Source organism: Ambystoma mexicanum, chromosome 4q (genome assembly GCF_040938575.1).
Source record: "Ambystoma mexicanum isolate Mex_15411 chromosome 4q, UKY_AmexF1_1, whole genome shotgun sequence".
Classification (NCBI taxonomy): domain Eukaryota; kingdom Metazoa; phylum Chordata; class Amphibia; order Caudata; family Ambystomatidae; genus Ambystoma; species Ambystoma mexicanum.
Genome location: NC_090928.1, coordinates 705,940,361 through 705,965,883, shown reverse-complemented (window position 1 = coordinate 705,965,883; position 25,523 = coordinate 705,940,361).

Genomic DNA, 25,523 nt, shown 5'->3' with positions numbered 1-25,523 from the left:
GCATTCACATGAATGCAACATCTTTGCATTGTCATCTTGAAAAGAATGAACCATTTAACTAAACTGGTTTAAAATCTTAAAAAATGACTTAGACATGTACACATCCTTAATGGAAACAACCTTTGCGAGGGAAACTGGTTTGACACTAACAATATAGATTCCTTGTTTCATTAAGAAGCCTGACAAAGAAAAGTATAACACTAGTACTATAGATGTTGATGTTAGCAGTTGTGAATGGGTTGAAAGAGCAATTATGGAAAAAGAAGCTTCAATTTCATGGGTCCATTTAAGTCAGATTCACCCAAATACTCCTCCTGAACATCCAACATGCTAGGCGTATATGCAGAGAAGCAAAACAAGATACAATGTTTGCACCAAGTCATTCAAAACATTTTATAATGCGCTTTGACAAGTAGCTTTCAAGTAGTTGTTTGGCTGGTCCAGCTGCTGCTGCCTCTTGAAGTCCTCCAGCAAGACTTTCGTTTTGGAAAAACTGTCATGGGCTAAGCTCCGCCCATTCTTTTTGGGACACTACATTACCCAGAGTGCACGCGCTGTTGGCGCGCACGCTTTGGCAAGTAGCTTTCAAGTAGCTGTTTGGCTGGTCCAGCTGCTGCTGCCTCTTGAAGTCCTCCAGCAAGCCTTTCGTTTTGAAAAACTTACACGGGCTAAGCGCTGACCATTCTTTTGTGCACTCGCCATTGGCACTTTGGCAAGTAGCTTTCAAGTAGCTGTTTGGCTGTTTGCTGTGTGCGTGGTGTGTGGGTTGGGCAGTGTATCTACCCATTTATCTTTATAAATATATTTCTATTGTTCCTCTGTGCTGTATGCTGTGTGATACGAGCAAAGGCGAGGGTAAGTGTATGTTCAGGATTGAGTGTTTTAGTGTTTCAATAACCTGTACTCTCACTGTGCATCCCATAGTGCATTGGTGTGTATCCTAAGTGTATCGTTGTGTTAAAAGACATTAACCATTGCACTACTGGATCAATGTTTAAGGACATGTTGTGAAATATTGTTACAGCTGTAGTCATTTGTAGCGTACAGCCAATGCGAAATTGCTAATCTTTAAACTAACAGTGTGTGTTTGTCCATCCTTGTTTTGCTCCTGGAACGGAGTAAAGTGTTAAGCATTATCCATCAGGATCGCCTATCTTCATGATTTAATGTGACAGGGCTGTGTTGCATTTAACCTGTAATGCAATCATTGAAAAATTCAGTGCCGGAGCTCAGGGGTGATACTCTCAAAACGCTGCGATGGCGCCGCATTTGTATGCCCAAGGTGATATCCAACCCTAAAGTTATGAGCATGTAAATAACGGATTTTTATCCAAAACTGGGTATCACAAATGAGAATATTGTTGCAGCAAAGGAATTAGCAACTGAGATGACTTGTGATTCAGGTTGTCTCAGTGCCAAATTGCTTGATGATATAGTATGTGGAGACACAATGATTTTGGCCAATAAGAGTAATGATTATGCTCCAGGCAACAATGTTATGGGCATTCCAAGTGTGAACTGCCAAACTTGTTCGTCCCATGCAAAGCATAGTGAAAATGAAATGAGTATGGCAGGTGTTGATGATGTGGTATCTAGTGTAATGTACTCACTAGTGCCTAATGCACCCTTAGATTCTGCCGGGAAAGTAATATCCACTAAAGCGCAGGTATGCTATAATAACAATGAAGTGTTGTTCATTGATCTGCCATTAAATGAGCTTGAGGATGTAGAGGTGGCCTTTTTGGGGCACAATATGGCGACTTCCTTTTGTGAATATTCTACGCCCATAGGTGATGTTAAGAAATCGCTGATAGATGTGGAAATGAAGCCTCCACATACACATTTAGGTGTGTTAACTGGCCATGGGTTGTTGGTGGGAGGCATGGGTGTGCCGAAGGACGGGTTATTTTTTGGTGATACGCAAAAAGTGGTTAAGCAATTTGATATCAATACATCGCCTCTAACAAAGTCTATTCCGGGCTCTGGTGTAGATGGAAATGACAATATCTGTGACATTAGTATGACATCTAATGCATTTGAGAATCTATTAACCGAGTTGGTTGCAAAGTGCACACGTCTAGAGGTGAAAATGGACATTCAGGAACTTATAATACACAAATGCATGATGGCTAGACAGAAAGTATTATGTGATCGTGGTACTTGTCCATCTGATACAGTGGAAATAGCTTCAAATACTACCCATAATCTCACTCCACAACAAATGAGACCCACAAAGTCTAGAACTAGGAATAAGATCCACTATGCGTTCGAGTATGGGAAGCAATTTACTTCACGGAAAAATAGAAAAGTAAAGCAAACAACAAAAAAGAATGTACATTTAGGCATTTGTCCATCCTGTAGTGACAGCCACTCTGATGTAGCATTGAGTGAGTCAGTGGTAGTTAATTCTACCCCATGTAGTTTAGTAGCGAATGCACAAGTAAACTCATCTTCCACAACAGAGTTAGATAACATTATTCCAGAGCAAAAATTACCTGACCCAATGAGGTAGAGATAAGGTACACTTTTGGATATCTGGAAAGTTAAATCTGATACTATTACATTGATGGAACCTGTAACTCAGGCCTGCGGAAACTCTGTCAGTAGCAAGTCTGAAATTGGTGGTGAATTAGTAAAGGCCCTACAAATACAAAAAGTATTCCATGATAAAGATCAAGTACCTCTAAATAGAGCAGAGGTGCTTAACATCTTCAAATGCATACTACTCTTGAGGGCTATCAAAGAATGTGACATCAAACTAGTGGACCAAATAGAAAAACCTGACATATATATTTCAAAAATACAGTTCAATAGTGAGACTATCTTAAATTAAGTTATGCAGTTTGAGGGGGAATTATTGCGTATGAGCTACAGTTGCAGCATTACTTTCATATCTGCGACAGTGAAGAAATGTACCACTCTCCCTATAGTGAATGGTGCTACAGGTAATAGCACAAGAGATGTCCCTAACATAGTGTCTAGCGGATGTATGAATGTAGACAAGATATAACCTGTAGACAATAGTGTACAGCCCCTCCCTCTTATGAAGGCGCCATCATTGGTGTCGTCTAACATGAGACAAGATGGGGCTCAGTCTATTGAGTTAGAAAACGTCAATTTCCAATGGTTACCATTGTAATTTAAGAAACATTTTCAAATGGAATCTAGTTGATTCGATCTCTTGTCATGGGACACCAGGGGCTACAATCACCCATTTGCAGCGGAGGGGTTGGTATCTGTCTTGGATGTGTTTACTTTTGTGGACCTTCAAGAAACCTGGATGACTGATAACGTGCTTTTTGATGGCCTTAGGTGTCCGGTTAAAGGTTTGAATCTCAAAGGATCTAATGCCATAGGGTCGAGTCAATTTGACCTAAATCAAAAGAGTCAAATTATTAGCCGGTCAAGTGGCACAGCGAGTACAGTGCTCGCTTTGACATCCCTGCAGAGCCTTCTAACGCAGGTTTGAATCCTGGCGGGGCCAAACTCAGCCTTTCATCCTTCTGAGGTCGATAAATGAGCACCACACACTGTGGGTAATAATAAGCAGCGCTCAGATACCTGAGTGTTCGTAGCACTATATAAATGGCAAATTATTATTATTATTTTTTTAATTTTTTGTTTTGGGGTTTCCATTTTGGAAAAAAGTGTTTTTTTACCACAAAAAAGGGACCCCGCAAAAAAAAAAAAAAAAAAAAAAAATCGACCCTTTGGTTTTTGGTCCTTTTGATTCGACCCTTTGGTAATTCGATCCTTTGCATTCAAAACTTTGACCTAGAACCGCGGGAGTACTGTCCACAAGGCTGCCGTTAAATGGAAGTTAGGGTAACCAAAAGGTGGGCTTTTGATAACAGTAAAGTATCCATGGGTAGCCACGATGATTATTGAATCAACAGCAAATGTTCTAGCAGCTAAAATAGGTCATCTATATGTTACAATAATCTTGATTAACATCTACGACACTCCTAATATGGTCGAAACTAAAACCAACATAACAGTAGTTAAGACTCTACTGATGAAATATGGTCATAAATTCCCGGTAATCTTGATGGGGGATCTTAACACAAAGATTGCCAAAATCCAATGCAAAAACCTAGTCAACTATTTTGGCAAATCCTCCCCTAAAAGAACATCAAACAATAGACAGGGGAAGCATTGGCATCAACTATTTCTCAACCATGGGCTAACAATGCTAAATCTTAATACACCCAGCAATGAAGCAATGAAGATAAGGCAGCGACAAGGGTTGTTGGGAAAGTGGCCTCCGTCTTAGATTATGTAGTTGTGAATAATGAGGGCATGGATTATATTGCTGATATGAGTCTGGTGTATCGAGTAGAGAGTGATCATTTTCCTCTGTGCACAAATCTCAGGCTGCCTCTGAACGATGAAATCCCCATAAAAATACATAATTGATTGTAATGGTCAACTTTTCGTAAATGAGGGCAATAACAGAATTCAGTGGCACCAATCTTGTTGTTGAAAATTTGATTCCAACTTCTTCTAGATAGGGAGGATATGGCAGGCAACAATGCTGTTAATGATGGAAATAGCATTATTATTGGTTTTTCCGTAATGATGGAAAAAATACACAATGAGGTAATGGAGTCTCGTAGATATAGGTCTACACTAGAATGCACAAATAAGGGCCAATATAAACACTATGACAAAATCATAAGAAACAAAAAAAAGAAAGTAAGATATGAGATAGCTTTGGTGGTACATGGGGATGTCCATGGTGATCAAATGCTACATGTAGCAGCAAAAGTAAAATGCATTAAGAGGCAATATCTACTTTGGCTTAGTGCGCACAAGAAAAGTTTGGAATGCATAAGGTGCCAACAAATTACTTTCCTCGTGCGTTCAAATGATTCTTCTAAGATATGGGATGTTATTAGGAAAAACAAAAAAAGAGATATTACGATTAACTGTATATCAGAGGATGCCTGGTGTTATATTAGTTCTACACTAGGATGTATTGAACCAATCAGTGAGAGATGTATAGTTCCAAAAGACAAATGGGTGTGTAAAGCTTATTTATCTGATATTGCATCAATAATTGCCAATCTCAAAAATTGAGACTGACTCACAAAGACCGATATGCAAATGGATATTTCCCATCTGTGAAAGGTACAGTGCGCAAACAGCAGATGGCTGCGAACTCTCAATGTGGTTAACAACCACTGAACAGGTTATCATGCCTTGTTCTTCCGAGAGAAGGGCGCCTGCTACCTTTGTTGAATTCTCTCTTTTATAACCTGCTTGTAAAAGCAATTATCATTAAAATTAGATGTTACTTGCAGAACACACTACTGTCCACAACTATACTCTGTCCAATGTGCAGTGTTAAGAGTCCACATCTTGATCTCATATATTCTGTTGGCAATAGTTTGCATGGGGCCAGCTTATCGCCTAATTTATTTAATCTATATATCCGGCCTCTCTGTACCCTGCTACACAACCAAGGGTATTTCCTTACCAACTATGCAGACAATTTCCAACTAGTCATTGAGGCTACTGGAGACTATTTGGCAGACTCTACCGTCTTTCCCGCTGTTTACCATCTGATCGAGGAATGAATGTCCCCCAAATGGATCAGTTTAAACAGCAACAAGACAGAAATATTATTTTGTGTTCCCAAAACAGCATGTGCCAATCTTAGCACTGAATATACCAGCTTTCTAATTGACAAGAGCAGCATTCGCATCCTCAACATGGTGAAAACCCTGGTCATCTGTCTCGAGGCGCCTCTTAATTCTGACGCACATGTCGACCTACTACTAACCGCATATGAGGCCATACCTCTGTGTTGTGATCTAAATTCACATTGCACTGCTTAAACATATTCCACTTTACTTACAGGAATTAGGGGTTCTCGCCACGCTACCCCCTGCAGCTACAAGCTTTGTTGTGTCACTTTACCTCATAGGGGAAACCAACCCTCCATCTTAATCCAGACCCTTGACTGGGGACTCGGCCCACTTGGATCTTGATACATATAATGGTCAAGGATTGAAGGTTAGTAACGTTTGGAGACACATGTTTAGTGGTACAATTAGAAACTATAATCCCAAATGAGAACATTAAAAAGTCCTCAATATTTACTTTTAGGTTTCCACAGGAGTGACAACATTGAAAATAGAAATTAATTGTTATGGAACAATGGGCACCTGGCCCTGAAGATGGATTTTTTCTGAAACGCGTCGGCATATATACAAAAAGGAGCCTATTAGAGTCACACTATAGACTCTTAATGTTTTAGAGATATGTCTTTTCTACAGTGTGATACTAACACTACTATGTACCCTACCACTACACCTTAAGTGGACTATGTACAAATTTGTTGATTGTAATAATTCTTTTGTTTGAAAAAACGTAATGTTCATGGCGTATTAGAATTGACTTTCTTCTTCATTTACCATTTATTGTTATGCTATCTATACTAAAAAATGAAAACCGAAACCAGTGAAGTGTTTGTTCTTTGGTAGCAGATGCTATCACATATTTACAATTAATTACACATTTGTGATGGAAATGTAATGATCATCTATGTAACACATTGAATTGTTGTGATGTTAGTACATGTGGATTTCTGGTTTCAGAACTCTGTTCCAAGAATTATTAAGGGATTTTACATCCCTATAGGAGTGCGACAGTGGGTCTCTTGTTAGCGTCTAACAGGTTTTGCTTCACTTTGTTCACTATTACAGTTTTGGGTGGCCCTTAGACTGTTATGACCCATACGCACCTGAAATAAAAATAATTTCTATATATATATATATATCGACAGTGAAGGACAGAACTAGTGCATCCAGTACTATTAATAATAATCAAAATACAATTGGTTGTGCCCCCCCACAACCCCACTATCCATTTTTGCACACGTAGACCTACTAACAAGCAGATATAATTGCTCTCTCAACTGCTAAAAACATAAGGCCTTTTATCTCCAAGATTAACACTGCTACGGTCACCCAAGCTACGGTCCTGACAAGACTGGATTATTGCAACACCCTGCTGATTGCAGCCTCTGCTAACACCCTGAGGAGATGCCAACTAATACAGAACTGCACTGTGTGCATTATCAACAATCTCCCTAGGTGTGTGCCCCCTATAGATAGCAGCTGCATTGGCTGCCCATTGAAGAGCATATTAATTTTTTTTTTTTAAACTTTGTTTATTCGGCTTGGCAACACACAAAGACGCACAGGTCAGCAAATGCACATCGTTACATTGATTTGCGAATCACAGATACAAAGGTTTCACTGTACAATGCAGTATTAAAACACAGAACTTAGAAGTCTTATAATAAAGAAAGCATTACAATCCGAGTGGAAGAGAACATACATCCCACACAGGTTCAATGAGGGGTGTGGGTCGGAGATAAGGCCTCCGAGTCTGAGGGACAGGCAGACAGGTAGTCACGGAATCTGCACCAGATATCCCTTGGCCTTGAGTGGGGGTGTTGTGTAGCCCCCCATGCCTCCTCAGTGTCGTGTGCCCAGGTAACTGCTCGGAGCCATTGTGCGTGCGTAGGTGCATAGGGGCGAAGCCAGCACACTAGTATACCGCGGACTGCCAGCATCATACAGAAACCTGCCAATTTCCTAGAATCGCGCTTCAGTCCTGGAAGGTCGTGAAAGAGGCATCGCATTGGGGAAGGGTCTATAGTGCAGTCTAGTATGTCTGATACAGTGGAGCATATGTCCCGCCAGTATTGTGTCAGGTGTGGGCAATCCCAGAGCATATGAATGTAATTAGCTTGGTCGGCGCCACATCTGGGACAACTAGGCGAGGTCTCGTGAAACATACGATGCAGTTTAGTTAGTGTGTGATGGTACCTGTGTAGTACCTTAAATTGTAGTAGTTTGAACCTGGAGTTGTAAGAGACTTTGTGGGTTCGAGCACAAATTCGGGCCCAATGTTCGTCCGCAATCTCGACCCCAAGATCTTCCTCCCATTTAGCTCTGAGTTTAACGAAAGAGGGGGCGGCTCTGGTCTGCCGTAGATTATAAAGTCTAGATATTTTCCCCCTGAAGGAATCGGAGTTGCAGAGTTCAGCTATTATAGGGTCATCTGACGGAGCTGTAGGAAATTCGGGGAATTTGGTCTTTAGATCTTTCCGAAGTGAGGAGAATTGTAACCATGCTGATGGTTTACGCCTAAGGTCAGGGGGGAGGTCCGACCACTCCAGGAAATTGCCACGGACAAAGATATCCCGGATAGATAAAAAGCCTGCCCCCGTCCATCGGGCAATAATGGTTTGGGGAATATACGGTACTTCAGGAAGAAAATTCCAGAGCGGGAGGTCACCGTGAAAAGGATTAGGGGTTGCAACCTCTGTCCATATTTTGCTAAGAGCAAGCGACGTGCTCATCACTGGGTCAGGGGAATTGGGGTCCAGCGGGGCTGGTTTGAGGATGAGGGACCCAATTGTTCGCTCGCTAACCTTTAATTTTTCAAGCCGGACATGAGGAGGGGGGTTCATTGTACTAAACAAGTAGGAGGCAAATTGGGATTGTGCAACCATCCAATATCTAAGAAAGTTGGGGGCCCCAAACCCTCCCAGCTCCTTGGGGGCAGTGAGAGTATTCAGTTTGAGTCGAACTGCACCGGAGTGCCAGAGGAATTTGTTAGTAATACTGCGTAGTGTCTTAAAGAATCCGTCACCCGGCCAGAGTGGAATGTTTGCAAAGCGGTATAGGAGTTGGGGCAGTACGACCATCTTCAATATTCCTATTCTACCAGCTAGGGAAATGGGGAGTCTGGTCCAACTTGCTGCTTTGGTGGTCAGAGTCGCTAGATAATTTTGATAGTTATCGTTGCGTAGTTTCTCAACTTGACGGGAAACCGATATTCCCAGGTAAGTGAAGGTGGATTGGGACCAAGTAAAACCCATCAGGTCAGGGGGTGGTGGTGTATTGTCAGTAAGTGGGAATAAGGTCCATTTAGAGCAGTTGACCTTAAGACCAGATATGTGCCCAAAGCGAGTAACGTCGTTTAGGATTGGAGCGAGGTTTATTTCTGGAGAACGGATGTAGAGCAAGGCATCGTCAGCGTACAAGAAGACGATATCTGCCTGTCCCGCCGAACGAAGGCCTCTATGAGAGTGTGATTGGCGCATCATGTCTGCGAAGGGTTCAATTGCTATTGCAAAGATTAACGGGGAAAAGGGGCACCCCTGCCGCGTTCCTCTGGCTATCTGAAAAAGGGTGGAGCATCTGTCTTCGGTGCGGACTCTTGCCACTGGGTCGGTGTAAAGTAGTCTGACCCAGGACCGAAAGTTGGGGCCAAACTTACATTTTTCCATGACTCGCCACAGATACTCCCAAGACACTGAGTCGAATGCCTTCTGCATGTCCAGGGTGGCCGCTACCGCCTGTGTTTTGGGATTAATCCTACTAACCACATTAAAAAATCATCTAAGGTTTAGGGCTGTGGATCTGCCCGGGACGAATCCCGCCTGACCGGGGTGTATGATATCAGGCATGAATGAGGCCAGGCGGTTAGCCAACAGTTTAGCAAATATTTTGACATCACAATTTATTAACGATAGGGGGCGGTATTAGCCACACTGGGTGGGAGGTTTACCAGGCTTGAGAAGGACTGTTATCATGGCCTCGCGGAGCGAGGGGGGAAGCGTGCCCCTTTCACATGCCTCCTCCCATAATGCGAGTAATTGTGGGATCAAAAGAGATTTGTAACGCTTATAAAAGTCCATAGGCAGACCATCCGGACCAGGGGCCTTTCCTGCAGCGAGTGCATCGATGGCCTCAGTCATCTCCTCAGAGGTGAAGGGCCTGTCTAGAGATGCAGTGGCATCAATGGAAAGGGCTGTGAGAGGGAGTCCTTCCAAATAGGCATCAATTTCTGAAACATGGGGCCCATCAACCTTCGAGTATAGGGACGAATAGAATGTGAAAAACTCTGTGTTGATGTCATGCGGTGAAGTAGCTAACGTGCCGTCCGGTCTCTCTATTGCCAGAATGTTGGGGGCTCCAAACTCATGGCGAAGTAGCCTGGCCAACACACGGCCTGGCCGCTCCCCCTCCCCGTAACGTCTAACTGCCCGGGGGTCCTCAAGGAATTTAACTTCTCGCTCAGCAAGATTACGGAATCTGGCCAATTCATGACTCAGTGACGCAAGTATGTCAGGGGAGTGATCGTTAGAGTATTGGGACTCAAGTCTAACCAGGGTCGACTCGCTGTCAGTGATATCATCCCGGATGTTCTTTAGGATGCCATTCCCTTTAGACATGGCGATGCCCCCGATATAGGCTTTGAATGATTCCCAGAGGGTGGCTCTAGAGGGTACTGAATCTGTGTTGAACTCAAAGAACTCCTCAATAGATAACTCGAGCTCTGAGGCAAAGGTATGGTCTAGGAGGGCATGGGGTCTCATTTTCCATTGCCTTGATTTTCCAAGATCATGTCCCCAATTCAGGGAGATAACCACCGGGGAGTGATCGGACAAAGTTCTGGGAAGTATCGCCAGATTGGACAGGCACCCAATTAGTATGTCAGACAACAACCATCTATCTATCCTAGAGTGTGAGTCGTGGACTGAGGAGTAGAAGGTATACGTGCGGGAGTCGGGGTACATTAAACGCCAGGCATCGACCACCGCCAGTCGGGGGAGAGTTGTAAGGATCGTGTGAGCTGCCCTTGAGAGCTGGCGAGGTCTGGAGCCCGATCTATCTAGGGTGACGTCGAGAATCGTGTTGAAATCGCCGCCCCATATTATTGGGATCTGAGGGTAACTCTCAAGGATCGAGGCTAGGTGAAGATAGAATTCCGGGTCGTCAATATTAGGACCATATATATTTAGGATAGCTACCTCTTGATTCTGCAATTTACCGACAATAAGTACGTATCTACCACAGGGGTCCACCAGTGATTGGGAACAGCTGAACTTAATGTTTCTGTGAATTAAAGTGAGGGTACCTCTGCTTTGAGTAGAGTAAGCTGTATAATACCTCTGGGGTCCCCACTGTCTAGCGAACCTTTTGCACTGTTTAGAGCATGCATGAGTTTCTTGTAAACATAGGATTTGTGTACCATGGCGCTCTGCGTACAGTTGTATCTGCCTCATCTTTTTGTGGTTACCCAGACCCCTAACATTCCAGCTCATAAAGGTTAAGCTTCTATCCGCCATTAGTGTGGAGGGGTCGTTTGGGTTTTTCTATATGAGTCTGAGATGGACCAGTCCTTTGCGAGCTAAGCCCGCGTCCCATGCTATCCATAATTCTGTGTTGCAGTAGCACATCGTGTGTGGTCTCCCTTGTGGTTGCCAAGACTTTAACATAACTGCCCCTCCCGCCCGTTCCCACCCACATCCCTCCCCTAACTTGAGGAATGAATACCAAACCCGTCCATAACAACAACAAACTTCTCGGCATCAGCGCCTGGGGGCCTGTTGGCTAACCGAGCAGTGGCGCAACGGACTGAAGAGGGTGAGGATAGTGTAAATACAGCCGGAGTCTCTAGTGTATTCAGTTTACAGTGTACACATGCACATTCATGGTCCTGACGCGGGGGGGCCACCACAACATATTAGTGCATTTCCATAGGCGCCAAGCATAATCCCCCGTGGTCACAACCTTCTCGGCCCCTGAAACCGGCAGGAAGCCCGTGTGTATTTTGGAATCCGAATACACCCATAGGGTATCAATAACCCAACCATGGGGTCAAAGCCAAAAGGATCAATATAATAATAAGGAACAAAACAATCATTCAATATCTCTTTGAATAGCTACAACCAATGTGAATAAGGCAAAAACATGGCCCAACTCAACCTGGACCCGCTTCATCGAGGAATTTAGAAGCTTCCTCTGGGATCGTGAAAAAAAAGGTTTTGTTAGAGTGTTCAATGCGCAATTTTGCAGGGAACAGCATGGAGTACTTGACTCCCAAGTCTCGGAGTCTTTTTTTTCACAGCCGCAAATGTTTGGCGTTCCCGTTGCACCGCCACAGAATAGTCTGGATATATGTGGATTCTGGCTGCTCCAAGTATAAGTTCACCCTTGATCCTGGCCGCTCGAAGGAGTGCATCACGGTCCCGAAAGTTTAAGATCCTGGCTATAATGGGCCGAGGGGTTGCGCCTGGTCTGGGTTTCGCGGTTAAGGATCGGTGTGCTCTCTCGATAGCAAACTGTGGGGAGAGTTTAGGGGAATCCTGGAGTGTCATGAGGATCCTTTCAATGTAGACCTCCATGGGTTCTGTAATGTTGTCCTCCGGTATTCTGACAATGCGCAGATTATTTCGCCTCGATCGGGATTCGAGGTCATCATTCTTCTTCTCCACCACCAATACTCGGTTGGTGAGCGAAGAGACAGCAGCACGTAAAGAGCCCAGGTCATCCTCCGCAGCCCCCAGTCGAGTCTCGACCTCCGCGACTCGCCCATCTGTTTTCTCAATGTGGGCTTTTATGGAGGAGATGGTCCCATTCATGTCGTCCAGTTTAGTGTGAAGTGTGGTAAAGCCATCCCGTATATATTCAAGCATCTTCTGTGAGTCGTCGGAAGTTGATGGGGCAGAGACGGGCGAGGGCTCCTCAGGGTCATCTGGGGGAGGTTTGGACGGCGTTTTTGCGAACATGTTCAGCAAACTTTGTTTTTTCCCGGTGCCGGCTCCTTTTGTCATGCTGGAAGCTGGGTCGGGGGACCAGGATCTTGGAGGAAAGCAGATAAATTAAGACAGTGGAGTTCAGGGGTACACGGGAGGCAGGCGTGTGGCTCCTGAGTCTGTGGGTCAGTGTTGATGCCCGTGGAATGCAACTGTCGGTGCCACGGCCCCAAGACCGGGAGCGTGTAAAGCAGGTTTCTCCTCACCTCCCGTGTCCGTGTGATAAGTATGGTGGGTATGGAATACGGTGCTGTCCCAGCCTCACTGGGTGGGCTAGCTGGGTGAGGCGTCGGTGGTCAATTTGGAATCACGACAGTGATTATGCTGCATTCACTACCTCCCAGCAGGTACTGTCATATAAGAGGAGGGAGGGAGGGCTCCTCAGCCGACGTGATTAGTTGGTATGGGGGGGTGATCTCCGGATCGATGGGTGTGATGCTCCGTCTGGGCACCCCGCGGCCTCCCCAACCCACGGGCGCTGTCACCGGCGCACCTGGAGGAGTCCCGTGCACTGTAGGGTGTATTGGGGTCGAAGAGGGAAACACTAGACCACAGCGGGGTCCCCTTTCAGGGCGCCGCGGGCGCTGGTGATCGGGGGGAACAACCCCGCCGAAGCCCCGTCAGGACTCCACAGATTAGGGGGGAGGGAAATCCAGGAAACGGCAGCGGGGGCCAACCCGGGGGGGGGGTGTCCATCCGCCCTCGGCTAAGCGAGCCTCTCACCTCGTCAGGATCTCCGCCGGAGCACTCCGTTAGGGGGGTGTATGCGCCGGCATGGTGGTCACGGTGGTTCCAGCGGCGTTGGGGCGTTCAGCCAAGAGCGACGGGACCCGCGAATCTCGGGCTCCCGCCTCCAGCACGCAGTGGTGTAGGGCGATCCTCAGGCTGTCGGCCGGTCCGGTGGGCAGCTCGGTGCTCCGCCCACCACTAGAATCCCGCCGCCCCTCCCCCATGTAGGCCGCCTACGCCGGGGCGCCGGGTGGCAGCGTGTGTCGGCGATCCCCGGAACCCCGTACGGGGCGGGATAGGTGTCCTGGGCGCCGTGTCTCCCACAGCGACAGCGCGGCTTGTAGAAGGTCTCCGAGCCCCAGAGTCGGGATGGCCGCAGGGAGCAAGTTTATGCCGCGGCTACAGCAGTATGAATCGGCACAGCTGTATTTTATAGGTAAAATCTGCGAATACATGCCCTCATAGTCCGGAGCTTCACACTCAGGCGGCCATCTTGTTTCGGCGCAACAGCGCCCCTCCCGCATATTAATTTTAAAGTTGCCAACATCATCCATAAATGTGTACACGGAGACACTCCAACCTACCTCAAATCGTTGATTGCACAGTATCACCCGGCTAGATCACTGCGTTCGTCTAACAAAGAGCTAATTATCTGTCCCAGGTTCAAAAGGGAGAAGGGCCTCAGTGGATCCTTCCAGGTCAAAGCTTCAAAAAGTTTGGAATACTCTCCCCCTCTTCCCATAATGCAATATCAGAACTCTCTGACCTTTAAAAAAATCCCTTAAAATCAGGTTATTTAAGTAAATCCGCCCTCTGGCCCAATTTTTTCTAGTAATTGTTCCCGCAATATCTGCTTGTCTGTTTGTGTTTGTGTCACACCCTGATGCCTGCTGACTGTCGGTGCATTATAAATAAATAAATAAATAAAACAGTTCAAGAAGCACTTAAAAATATTCATGCTGTGGACTTTTGTATTGTAAAAAAAAAGAACCATCACTGAGAGTCATGTCTCCAGAGTGCATGCCATATACACCATCCTACTCACTCACTCACTCACTCAATCACTCACTCACTCTCTTTCTCACGTAGCAGCATGACTGGTTTCAATTGGCTTTACACCTTTCATTGGAAGACACATATAACCTGACAGATTGAGCCATGTTTTACACCTATTGCTACAATAAACCTATTGATGATCGCATTTCCCCTCAAGCCGTCAGTAACAACCTAAATCTGTTTGCAAATGCTTCCCAGCAATTGCTTTTATTTGAACCAAAATAATTCAAATGATACATTCTTCCAGGCCATGTTCATTTACAGCTGAAAATGTCCAAATATGTAACCAACTGAACTTCTGTTATCCCTCGAAAATGTGTTAATTCAGTACCCAATCTCAAAGAAAATATTGAAACTATTGGAAAAGGCCTTCATTTGGGTTAGCATTTAATAGTGATGTTTAGAGTGGTGTGGCAACAAAAGACAAACTGATTTGGCAAGAAACTGTAAATCCTGTGAAATGTTAATGCACTATTAACTAAAAGTATCTAAAAATTCACATTACATTTTATAGTGATGCTCATTATGGTGATGACATAAAAATTACTTCTCAGTCATATAAGACATACCCAAACTCATAAATGTAATGAGTCAGTCGTGGCTTCATAGTTAACATGTATGACTATTGCAAAATGCACCCTTGGCATACTTAACATGATATAGGTGACTGTAAATATACCAGATACAACATTAAAATGGCTATCTGATCAGAGTGTGGGTAAACATTTTGAAAACTTATTGGTTTCTTCTTCTTCTTCTTCTTCTTCTTCTTCTTCGTCTTCTTCTTCTTTCTTATAGGGCAACTTAGCCTGGGAATAACAGAGTGCTCTGCAGTTCAAAGAGAGAAAATATTTCTAATAACAATTCATCAAGTAAACATTAGTAATAATTGCCAGAGTGCAATATAAAAATGGGGGAGTGCACAATATATCTGGAATGTTGGTCACACACGTGTTGTTTTGGAAAGTCCTAGGTCTTAAGTTCTTTTCTAAACTGACAGAGATTTGGAGAAGTCTGGAATGCCACCTGAATTTAGCTCCAGAGGACGAGAGAGTTATAATGATATATTTGTTCTTTTTTATAAGGTGCCTAATATCAGAGACCAGTTTCTAAGCGCAAGCCCAGGATTTGAACCTGTGTTGCTATGTGTTGTCTTGTTTCCAAGACACACGCGTTGCCCCTGAGCTATCCTCCCTGCTTTGAGAGTAGCATGAGAAAGTCAGGTCAACACAGACCAGAATACTGGTGATAGTTGTCTTATAAGTGAGACATGCAATTGTCAACTAGGTTTCCAGTGTAATTTGCGCAATGTGAGTTTGATGAGCTTACATTTCCTAGAGTAAGTTATGAGGCGAGCCCCAGGTGAGCTGCCAGGAGCTATGGAAGGAGGGTGTTACCCAATTTGATAGGCAAGATATCTAAGGCCTGTACCACTCTTCAGAAGTCCTTGGTCGAAGGAAAGGCTTGATCTCACAGAGTAGAAAGATATGTTGGACTTTTTTGTGAAGTTTTGCTGGAAGGATAGATTGCTCTCCTCAATGAAGCCTGTGAAATTTGCAAAATGGGTGATGGACATCTCACCGGGCCAGCTTTAAATATGGTAAGGTTTGGGGGAAGGGGGTGTGGCTGGAGTACAAATTCAGTGTTGGTGGGGTATAGCTTTAAGTAGGCACTTGTCATCCATTTGAATTGTTTCAAAGAATTAACACATTCAAGTGCTATCAAAGAACTGGCATGCAAATATTGGTGTAATTGTGCTATTTCAAGTGTTTCAAGTGTCATTCATTTTAAACAACATTACTAGCATCACTCAGACCATCTGTGTTTTGTGTGCTTACTCTGATGCACATACACGCAACTAAAAATCCAGATGTACTCCATATAGTAGCTTTCTTACGAGATTTAATTACTATGTATACAGGAATGGTTAAATTCACCTTGACCTCATCTAGAATCCTCAAAGGTTATTTGTGCTTGTGATTGATAGAAGCTATTCCGGGTGGAAAGATTCATGTGAAAGACACTCCGGAGAAAGCATATACTCGGAAATGCATGGAAAACCTATTACAAAAATTGTGGGCTGCTGTGCAGTGAAAGATTTGTGTTTCGATCAAAACCAAATTGTGAATGTGTACCATTACAACAAATGCTATGTAAAGAAATGTATAAGATGTGTATCTTCTTACTTGCAATAGAAATAATATTTCAATTTTGGGGCTTCAAATAAACAACTAATGTTCATTCTAATGTTTCAGTCTCCTGACCTGCAGCACCTGCTCTCCAGTGGCACAGAGCAGGCTCATTGGACACAGGTGCCCTTTGGACAGTTACTGTGACAGACAAGTCACTCCAGCATAGAGGCTGCATATAGAGGCTGCACCCCCCTGTTCCTAAACCAAATTGTCATGAGGAATAACTATTCTGGTGGCAGTTTAATCTTTAAGCACACAGCCATATTTGATAGTAAGGTATGGTGGACAATAATTTGCATAAATATAAGAAGCCTCTTCTGATTTGTATCATACATGTGTGAACACTGTGAGCCCAGTCCAGTTGTGGAAGAATTGTGTGTATTCTGGTCAGACTGCCTGGCCCTGCCAACCTGCATGGTAGAAGACTGAAAGACTGCGTACATCATTTGATCATTTGTGAGGTCGGGTAACACCCATGCCCAGACCAGGAAGCTCACAGCAGGGTTCCACCATCGTGTTTCTCTCTTTACCTCTCTTTTCTTGCTACCTTTCTATCTATCAAAGAAGGGTTACTATAAAGAGTAGGGCAGTCATGTAATTTTTACAGGACTAAAATTGCGAGCCATACATTTTAACCCAGGGAGAAATCCCTTTAGAATTAGGTGAATTCATTAAAAACACAGTCGCCATATGGATTAATAACAGTTCCATTGAACAACTAATGGAGATGAGTGCCTTAGAACAATTCACAAATTATTAACCCCCTTTTTTGCAGATATCTATCCTCCAATTAAATCGCCCTACTCTAGCTATGGCTACTGAGACTGCACAGAACCATTCAGATGCAGCTAAACACTTCTGTTTGACCAATTGATGGGAAGAAGGGACGGACCAAAAGTCCATCCATCGAATTCAAGGAGTAGATAAACAAGGAGGATCACACAGGATCAAAATAGGGACACCACGGGAGAAAATAGAAAGTAGGAGAATTGGTGCGGCCCTAGTTAGAGTGACATGTGGACATGGTGACAGTGAGGTATATCAAACTTACCAGTACACATTGAGATCCAAGGTGTGTCCTGCAAAATATCATCCACTATAATTCCTGGACTCTCCAAAAACAGTCATTCGAGGACGAGATTTCCCCTTCTTCTCTACTCTCTTACAAGAACCTCCACCCCCCTTCAGAGATTTCTTTACCCCAAAGATCATGGTAGAAGGACAACTACTCCGGAAATTCCCCCTTTTGGAATTGGGAGAACATTGAACCCAAAACCGACCTTGAACCCCAATTTATAGGGTATTGCAGAGAAACAACTGAACCCATTCCACCTCTACCCGCCCCAACCATAACTAACCAGCAGAATATGCAAGAGTTCCTGAATATATCTCATCCCTTTCATCATCCAGGTCATATCCACCAGAAACCTGGACAAGAACACGCACATCCAGCTCGCCTAAGGGTAGGGTATGTGAGAAACCTGAAGGTGTCTCACCTAATAGTCCTCTGGGATCTGTCATCCAGGTGACCAGGACACGGCCAACCATATTGAATTCAGTTCCTGGGGTGGACTAGTGAGGGAGGATCACCTGGGTTGGGGGTCCTTGGTGAGTGGAAGTGGGACACCCATGCAATATACCCCTTCTCGTTATACCTTTTCTCCATCCTGCCCTGTAGATACTCTAACACTCTACCCAAGCCCCCTTTTCTGACACAAATATTATCACAAACCATGAGAGATGGCAGGCAAACACCAGGGTCATTTATTTGACATGTCCCAATGCCAGGGTCAGCCAAAGTCTGGCCATTAGCCGGAATCACACACAACTGATGGCCCTTTGCCTTTCCCACCGGAATAAAAGGTGGAGCACAAGAGCACAATACGAACAAGGTAGACCGCACAACGAGAGAGCTAACTCAGCATGGCAGTTCAAGAGAATGAGAAAAATGGCACAAATCAAGAGGATATCAACGAGAGAAGTGACATTGCCCTTATCGATAGAGGCCCGTGAAACCGCCAGAGAAGGAAACGTTACACCGCGAACAATAGCCAGTGTGTGTTGCAGCAGATGTCAACAGTACACGGGTGACTCCTCTGCTTACATCTTGTCCGGGGAGAGATACGTGGCCCAAAGGTACCAGCCTTGACTCCACAGACAAGAAAGCCAAGCAGTTCATCATAGTCGGTGAGTCAAATGGAGAGCCGACAAGAAACCAAACTATGTTCAACAAAAATAGCAAGCGGCTGATTAAAGAAAATAAGAAAACTATTGATACGCAAGGGAAAGCCAACATAGCAGATTCAAGCACCACATGGGTGCTCACCTGAGAAACTCTGGGTGATTACTCTGTTGTTGAACTACCGTAACTGGAAGACCTTGGGAGAAAGGCGAGAAAGGGGTCAAAGTGGTCATACAGGGGTCTTCTAAAATTCTCTGTACAGTTGAAAGCCTTTCATCGACAGATGATTGTGAAAAAATAAGGGAATTGAATCCCGGATTTAAAAGTTGACAAGAGTGAACGCGACTGAGGGATGCTGATAAAAGGGGGCAAAGTCTGAAGTCCCAGTTAACATGAACCCGACCTATGGATATCCACAGTGAACTGTTTAAAAATATATAAAAATGTGTGAAGGTTACAAATGAAGATTGTGTTGAAAGCAGCGCTCAAGTCGAGGGTACACGTGGGGGACGGAGTCCACCCACTTTTTTCAGAGGGTGGACTGTGTCCCCACAGCTAAAATGAGAAACACTGAATGTCCTCTTTGAATTTATGAATTAAAGCTGACCTCAGGGATCGAAACACAGTTGTCAGGTTTGCAGGCCGGACACTTCACCACTGCACTAAATAACCTGAACGAAAAATAATGAACAACTAAATGTGAAATGTCCCATTTTGGTACTGCAAGTCCCAGGGAAAGCATTTTTATTGGTTCTTGGAGTTTAAAACATGCACACCTTTTAGCATTTTCAAACACTCTATTAGAATAAAATATCCTCTCATGGTTTTGTGTGTGTGTTGATTTTATGAACAGCAAATTCCATTCGTCCTGTGCAATTTGGGTGGTTATGCAACGCCAATTTATTGAAATGTGCATATTTCACCTTGATGTGCTAGTTTCTGGTGATATAACATCCCATTGCGTTGGTTGATGAGTCCCCCCTCTTTAATTTTTAGGACTTGACCCCGGTTTGAAAGTCATAGTGAACCCGGCTGAAAGAGGCTTAACAATTTAGAGGGATCTGAGCCGAAAGAGAGGGAGCTGATGGGTCAAGAACTTTCACCCAAACACAAGTAAAGACAATCAAAGAAGAACTTTGGAACCAATGTCGACTGTTTCTTATTTTGAGAACTCATCAGACCCTCTGAAGCAAGAAGCTTGATTACCGAAGGGCCTGATACTGATCAAAACTTCTTGTAGATCTCAGCCCGAACGAGGGCGATCTAAGGGTGAAAAGGCATCACCCAACGTGCAAGCTGAAAGGATTGTTTGTTTATTTTTGTATCAAAAACATCAAGTCCTCAGAGGCAAGAGAATTTTTGTGTAGAAAAGAGACTTAACCACCATAGGCCCTGATAAGCTGAGAACAGGACTGTTAGCTTGTGCTCCAGAGTTCTAACTTGTCCTGTGCTCAAAACGTAGGGAAGGGAGACCCAACTACTGCATCCTGACTTATTATTCATGAAAACCTCTTTCTTTGCTGTGAACGCTATCCCACACTCTTTGTTTGTATTTAGTATAAGGATTGGCAATAGGTTTTTCCTAGTATAGGCTCTTTTATTTGACAAGATGCCACTAGGACTGCCTTATTATTATTTGATTGCCATAGCTTGCTCCCATCTGAGATTTAAGCTTAGATTAGGCATTTTCCAACCTGCATATGCAGTTTAATAAACACCCTTTAACTGTGATCAATTGTGTCTGTCTTTACTGTTGCCATCATGAGTTCCTTACACCACCCATTATTTTTAGTAATTCTCAGCCTGGCATTCCAGAAGAGAGCACCTGCTTGGAAGACCTACTTTGAGACCTCCTTGCAGACCTGCTATCTGCTAAAAAAGGCATCAGTCCTCACCATCCCTCCTCCCCATGGGCCACCATCACCACTAGCTGGAGGGCTCGGACAGGGGAACAGGTGTGCTGATGTAGAGGAGGATCAAGAGGGAGAGGAAGATGAGGTAGAGGAAGTACCTACCTCCAGCACCCAGAAAGAATCATGGGTGTGGCATTGGAAGGGTACCAAAGGCTCAGGCTTCCCATGTAAAATGCACTCCGTTATGGAACACACGGGCAGTACTCCTTCTGTACCACCTCCATGTGCCACCACACCCGCACATTGCACCTGGGTGCTCTGAGAAAGGCTGTACCTTTCTCAGGGAGTTGGCTATCTTCCTCTACCCGATGGTCCTCATCTGCTCCTGCCACCACACAGTCCACTCCTTTGGGGCAGAGGATTTCACTGGCTGCCTCGCAAGTCATACAAGAGGCTGTCGATCCTTAACTTTGAAGGACAACAATAATCCGTATGTGTTGTGACACATCACTCTGCAGGGGGAAGCTGTTTCAAAGTGCTTTTGAGGCTGCGTCAAGAAGCATGAGAAACACTGCCCCCTAACATAGATTTAAGGCTTAAGGAAGTCCCAAAATCTTCCCCTGCCCATCTGCCCCTATGTATCTGTGGTTGGTGACCCTTCTCTCCCTTCCCTCCCCCACCTTACCTCTGTGCCTCTCCCGGGAAAACAAAAACAAATACAAATCCAAAAATAACAAGATTCCATTTGGAGCCACCTTTCACAGTTAAAAAATAGAAATAAAAAAAATTATCTTATAGACTCCATCTGCTTTACATTTTTCAGTAAAGTAGTTAGACTCAATAAGATTCTCCAACATTTTCATTTGAATGTTGTTCTGTGGTAATGGAAATAATGGACAATTGGATCCTAGAGATAAAGCAAAAAGTAGAGAAACAATATTCTGTCCCAAATTATTTTCTCTAGCAGACAATAAAGAACATACATGTCTAAGCAGCCTTTGTAGCCTAAATAGTCTTCAGACAATACAATAGTCCTCGGACCCTAGGGAAATTACAGGGTGAAGGAGTTCAAATCAATTATCTTAAAAGAACCTTTTTTTAATAAAAATTAAATGTGGGTTTTTATACACTAAACAAACAATGTTTTACTGTACTTAATTGTGTTTTGTACCTTTCACCAAAACTGCTTCTTACCTTTTTTCCTGTTTTTGCTTTGTATGCACTTCAGTTAAGAAACACTTCACTATATGTTATGTGTCACATAAACTGTTTCAATGGATTCTGAACTTTTGAAATAAACATTTGATTTCCAACATCAGGCAAATGAACACTGTCTCTTTGAAAAATATTGACGCCATCAAACTTGATATTTCCATTATGAAAAGATGCAATTCCAACATCCTGAAAAAAATTACATACAGCCTTATTTATATTCCGCCTGGCTTTTTCGATTTGTGGACAAAACTAGTCAGAACATTTCCACATTTGCCTTTGAGCTATCTGAGAATAAATAATCTTTGAACCTGGAAACAGTTCCATTAACTTTGTAAGTGTATCCTTCATGGCAAATTGTAAGCATATTCCAGTCACATTACCCAAACTGTTGCCTCCACAGTGAACAATAATGATGTCTGAATGCTTCAAAGTAACCATACTCTTGCAAAACGGTAGCAATTCTGCCAACTTCAATCCTAGAATTCTACACCAAGAAACTTCAAATTCTTCTAATCCAAGATTCACAGATAATACACGCTCCTCAGAGGACACATTTACCAACGGATCCAATAATCTCCCACCATGCAGATACACTACTTCTTCATAGCCATAGCCATCTTCACGGCACTCAACAAAGAAAACACTTGCTACCCTGTCTTCCTGTACACCACAACCACAGAACCCAATTGGCTAATCCCCCGATGTCCGTGGATCTCTGTGACTGACCACAGTCTCTGCAGTTACTCTTTCCATGCCAAGCACCCTTAAAAGACCTGGATGGCAATGTAGCACTGGGCAGCCCTTCTTTTATGTCTGTAACACTCCCTAGTTGGCTGCTTTCAAACACTGACACATTCATCCACTAATCATATCCAAAATCTCTACATGTATCCTTGCCATTTTGACCCTTCAGATGTACATTTCAACTCTGAGAGTTGATGTCTCCTCTTACTCGCATCCTCCTGCATCAAAAACTACTTTGAATCGCTTCAAGATTTCTATTTGCATATTCCACAATATCTACGTCTAACAAAACATGCTTATATGTTTTAAAGTGATTGTTTTAAGTACCTCTATAAATATATGTGTAGTGTCCCTGCCACTAACCCTGTAAATAGCATCTCAATTCTCTTTTTAGCCACTTCTATCACATTCCATGCATTGCAACATTCTGCACCTGGTCACATCAAGTGGCATTTACTTACATGGTCTGCCAACATATTAAACCTCCGCACACCAACTGCCATTTAACAGTGTTCTTCAACTCTTTTGCAACTTAATTTCCCTTATTTGTAGAACAAAGTTACAAACAGTGCTGCTGTAAGTGAACATATGCATGTTTTTACTTTCAACCAAATAATCATTAAAAGAAACATTTTGAAACCAACAAACCAACAAAATGTTATATTTTTCCTTATGAATAAATGTCATACTTCCTACATTTTTTCATCAAATTGCTTATAGTGCCACCATTTTCCACCTGCTAGCATGCATGTGTAAACTGCTGAACTATCTATATGCAACACTTCTCCTTACATATAAAATACTGCTATTTTCCAACCACTACTATAAGACCCCCTTACACTGCTCCATCTACAAACTGCCATTGCATTACCATTACACCACAGTATCGCTATTCTTTAAAAACAGTGCAATATATTACAAATACATTGCAACAGAAAGCCCTTTTATTATTTCAAGTGTGAGAAACCTGAGGGTACTCTCACTTTTACTCCAGAGGGATTTTCTGTTCAGGTGGCCAGGGAAGGGCCATCGCTTTTGCATCTTGATGCTCGGGTGGACAAGCAAGGGAGGATCACGTGGGTGGGGTTCCTTGAGGATTGGGAAGAGAGGACCTGAGCATGAGATATGTATACCCCCTTTCCTATCACTGACCCATCTGACCCTCCTCAGCCTTTATGGAGTATACACAATTCCACCCAATAATTTCCCATTCACACCTACCTAGTACTGAGATGAAGAAAAGGGAACTAGGAGTAATGCACACTTCTTATGTGTAACACCACTATAGTACTCGGAGTAAGAAGAGCAGTATGCAGAATGTCCCAGTAGTTGGATTTGTTATGGTCAGGCAATATCAGTTAACAGCATGCACATGAGACCCATTAACCAACCTCAGGTATATAAAGAGAAAGAGATACACTGGTGGAGAGAGACCAGGAAGTTGAGAGACTGTCTGCTATCCCGGAGGAACCACAAGACCCGGAGCAAGCGAGTCACGTGGTGGGTGCAGGTCTGGGAACCTGTGAGAGTGAAGAAGGACAGCTGAAGCTGTCAACCAACGAAAAAGGGGAACAGCTGCAAACCACAGCCGCTCCGATTGCCGGCGTGTGTAGAGAAGTGCCTGGCAAGGAGTCAAAGGCAAAGCGTGCTACTTCCCAGCTGACATGAAGGTGAGCTGGAGCAGCAGGGATGCTGGGAGGTGTGTGCCGAGGCGTGTCTGCCGAGGAAGCAAAGGCAAGGTGGGCTGCATCCCGGCTAGCAAGCAGGTGAGCGGGAGCAGCAGGGACTGCCGCCCATGGAGACGAGAAGAGCCGATGAGGGTTAGACGATTCAGAAGCACAGGAGTGCTCCCAGGGAACCAAAGGCAAGTAGCGGTTCACAGAATTGAATGAAAATATTCAATCTTGAATACCGAACTGAAATAAAGATACAGCGTGAATGAAAATATGCAATATTAAATGCCAAGCAGAATGGAAAGCATTGTCTGAATTAAAACCAAAGCAGATAACATACTTGCCTATTAAATACTAAATAAACATTGGAAAATAAACTGGCAAGGAATGTCAGATTGGGTGAAAGCAGCATTGTGAACAGAACTGAAGCAAAGAGACTGTGTCTAGACCTGGGGGTTCCCCACTGTGAATTTCATGTACAGTGCAAATGAAGTCAAGGAGAAGCACAGGACTCCGTGTTGCATGTCCTGTGATGGGTGGACTGTGTGGTCTGACAACTGCGTCTAGACAAGAGGGGGCCTTAATGGTGACCGGCACACGACTTTGTGGCAAGAGATATGAGTATTTCAGTGCTATCTTGGGAAGGGAATCATGAGAACTTAAAGAACTGAGAAACGTTGTCTTGTGGAAGGGAACGCCAAGAACCCCTTTTTTGTGAAATGTGCTAAATTGAACTTGGGGAATGGAACTTCCAGATTTGGCAGAGCATTGATTAGACCAACAACTATTAGAACTGTATTGAGCATGAAAGAGAAGGCCTAAGAAAAACTTAAGCTGAGAGCAGCTGAGACTTTATTTTTTAAATTATTTTTGTTGAGAAGGATCCCACACTTTGATTATTTCTAGATGTGAGGGCAAGCATAGGTTTTGGACACAAACAGAAATTTGATTCAGACTTACAGGCTCATCCATACCTTACTTATATGGCAAGTTAGGCCTTTCACCAGCCTGACATTTTAATAAGGTTTGTTGAATCTTGAGTTCTTTTTTCTGTGTCATCTCTCTTGATATCATGGCTGTCTCACACAAGCCCTACTGCAAACACATACATTTTTCATTCATTGGTACATGAAGCCTAACTTTGCTGTGGCGTGGAGCTAACACTGATCCATATTAACCCTAGTGCACACTTTCCTGTGCTGCAAAAAATGCACTAAATATACTTCCTTGTTATACAACACCAATTTTTACCCT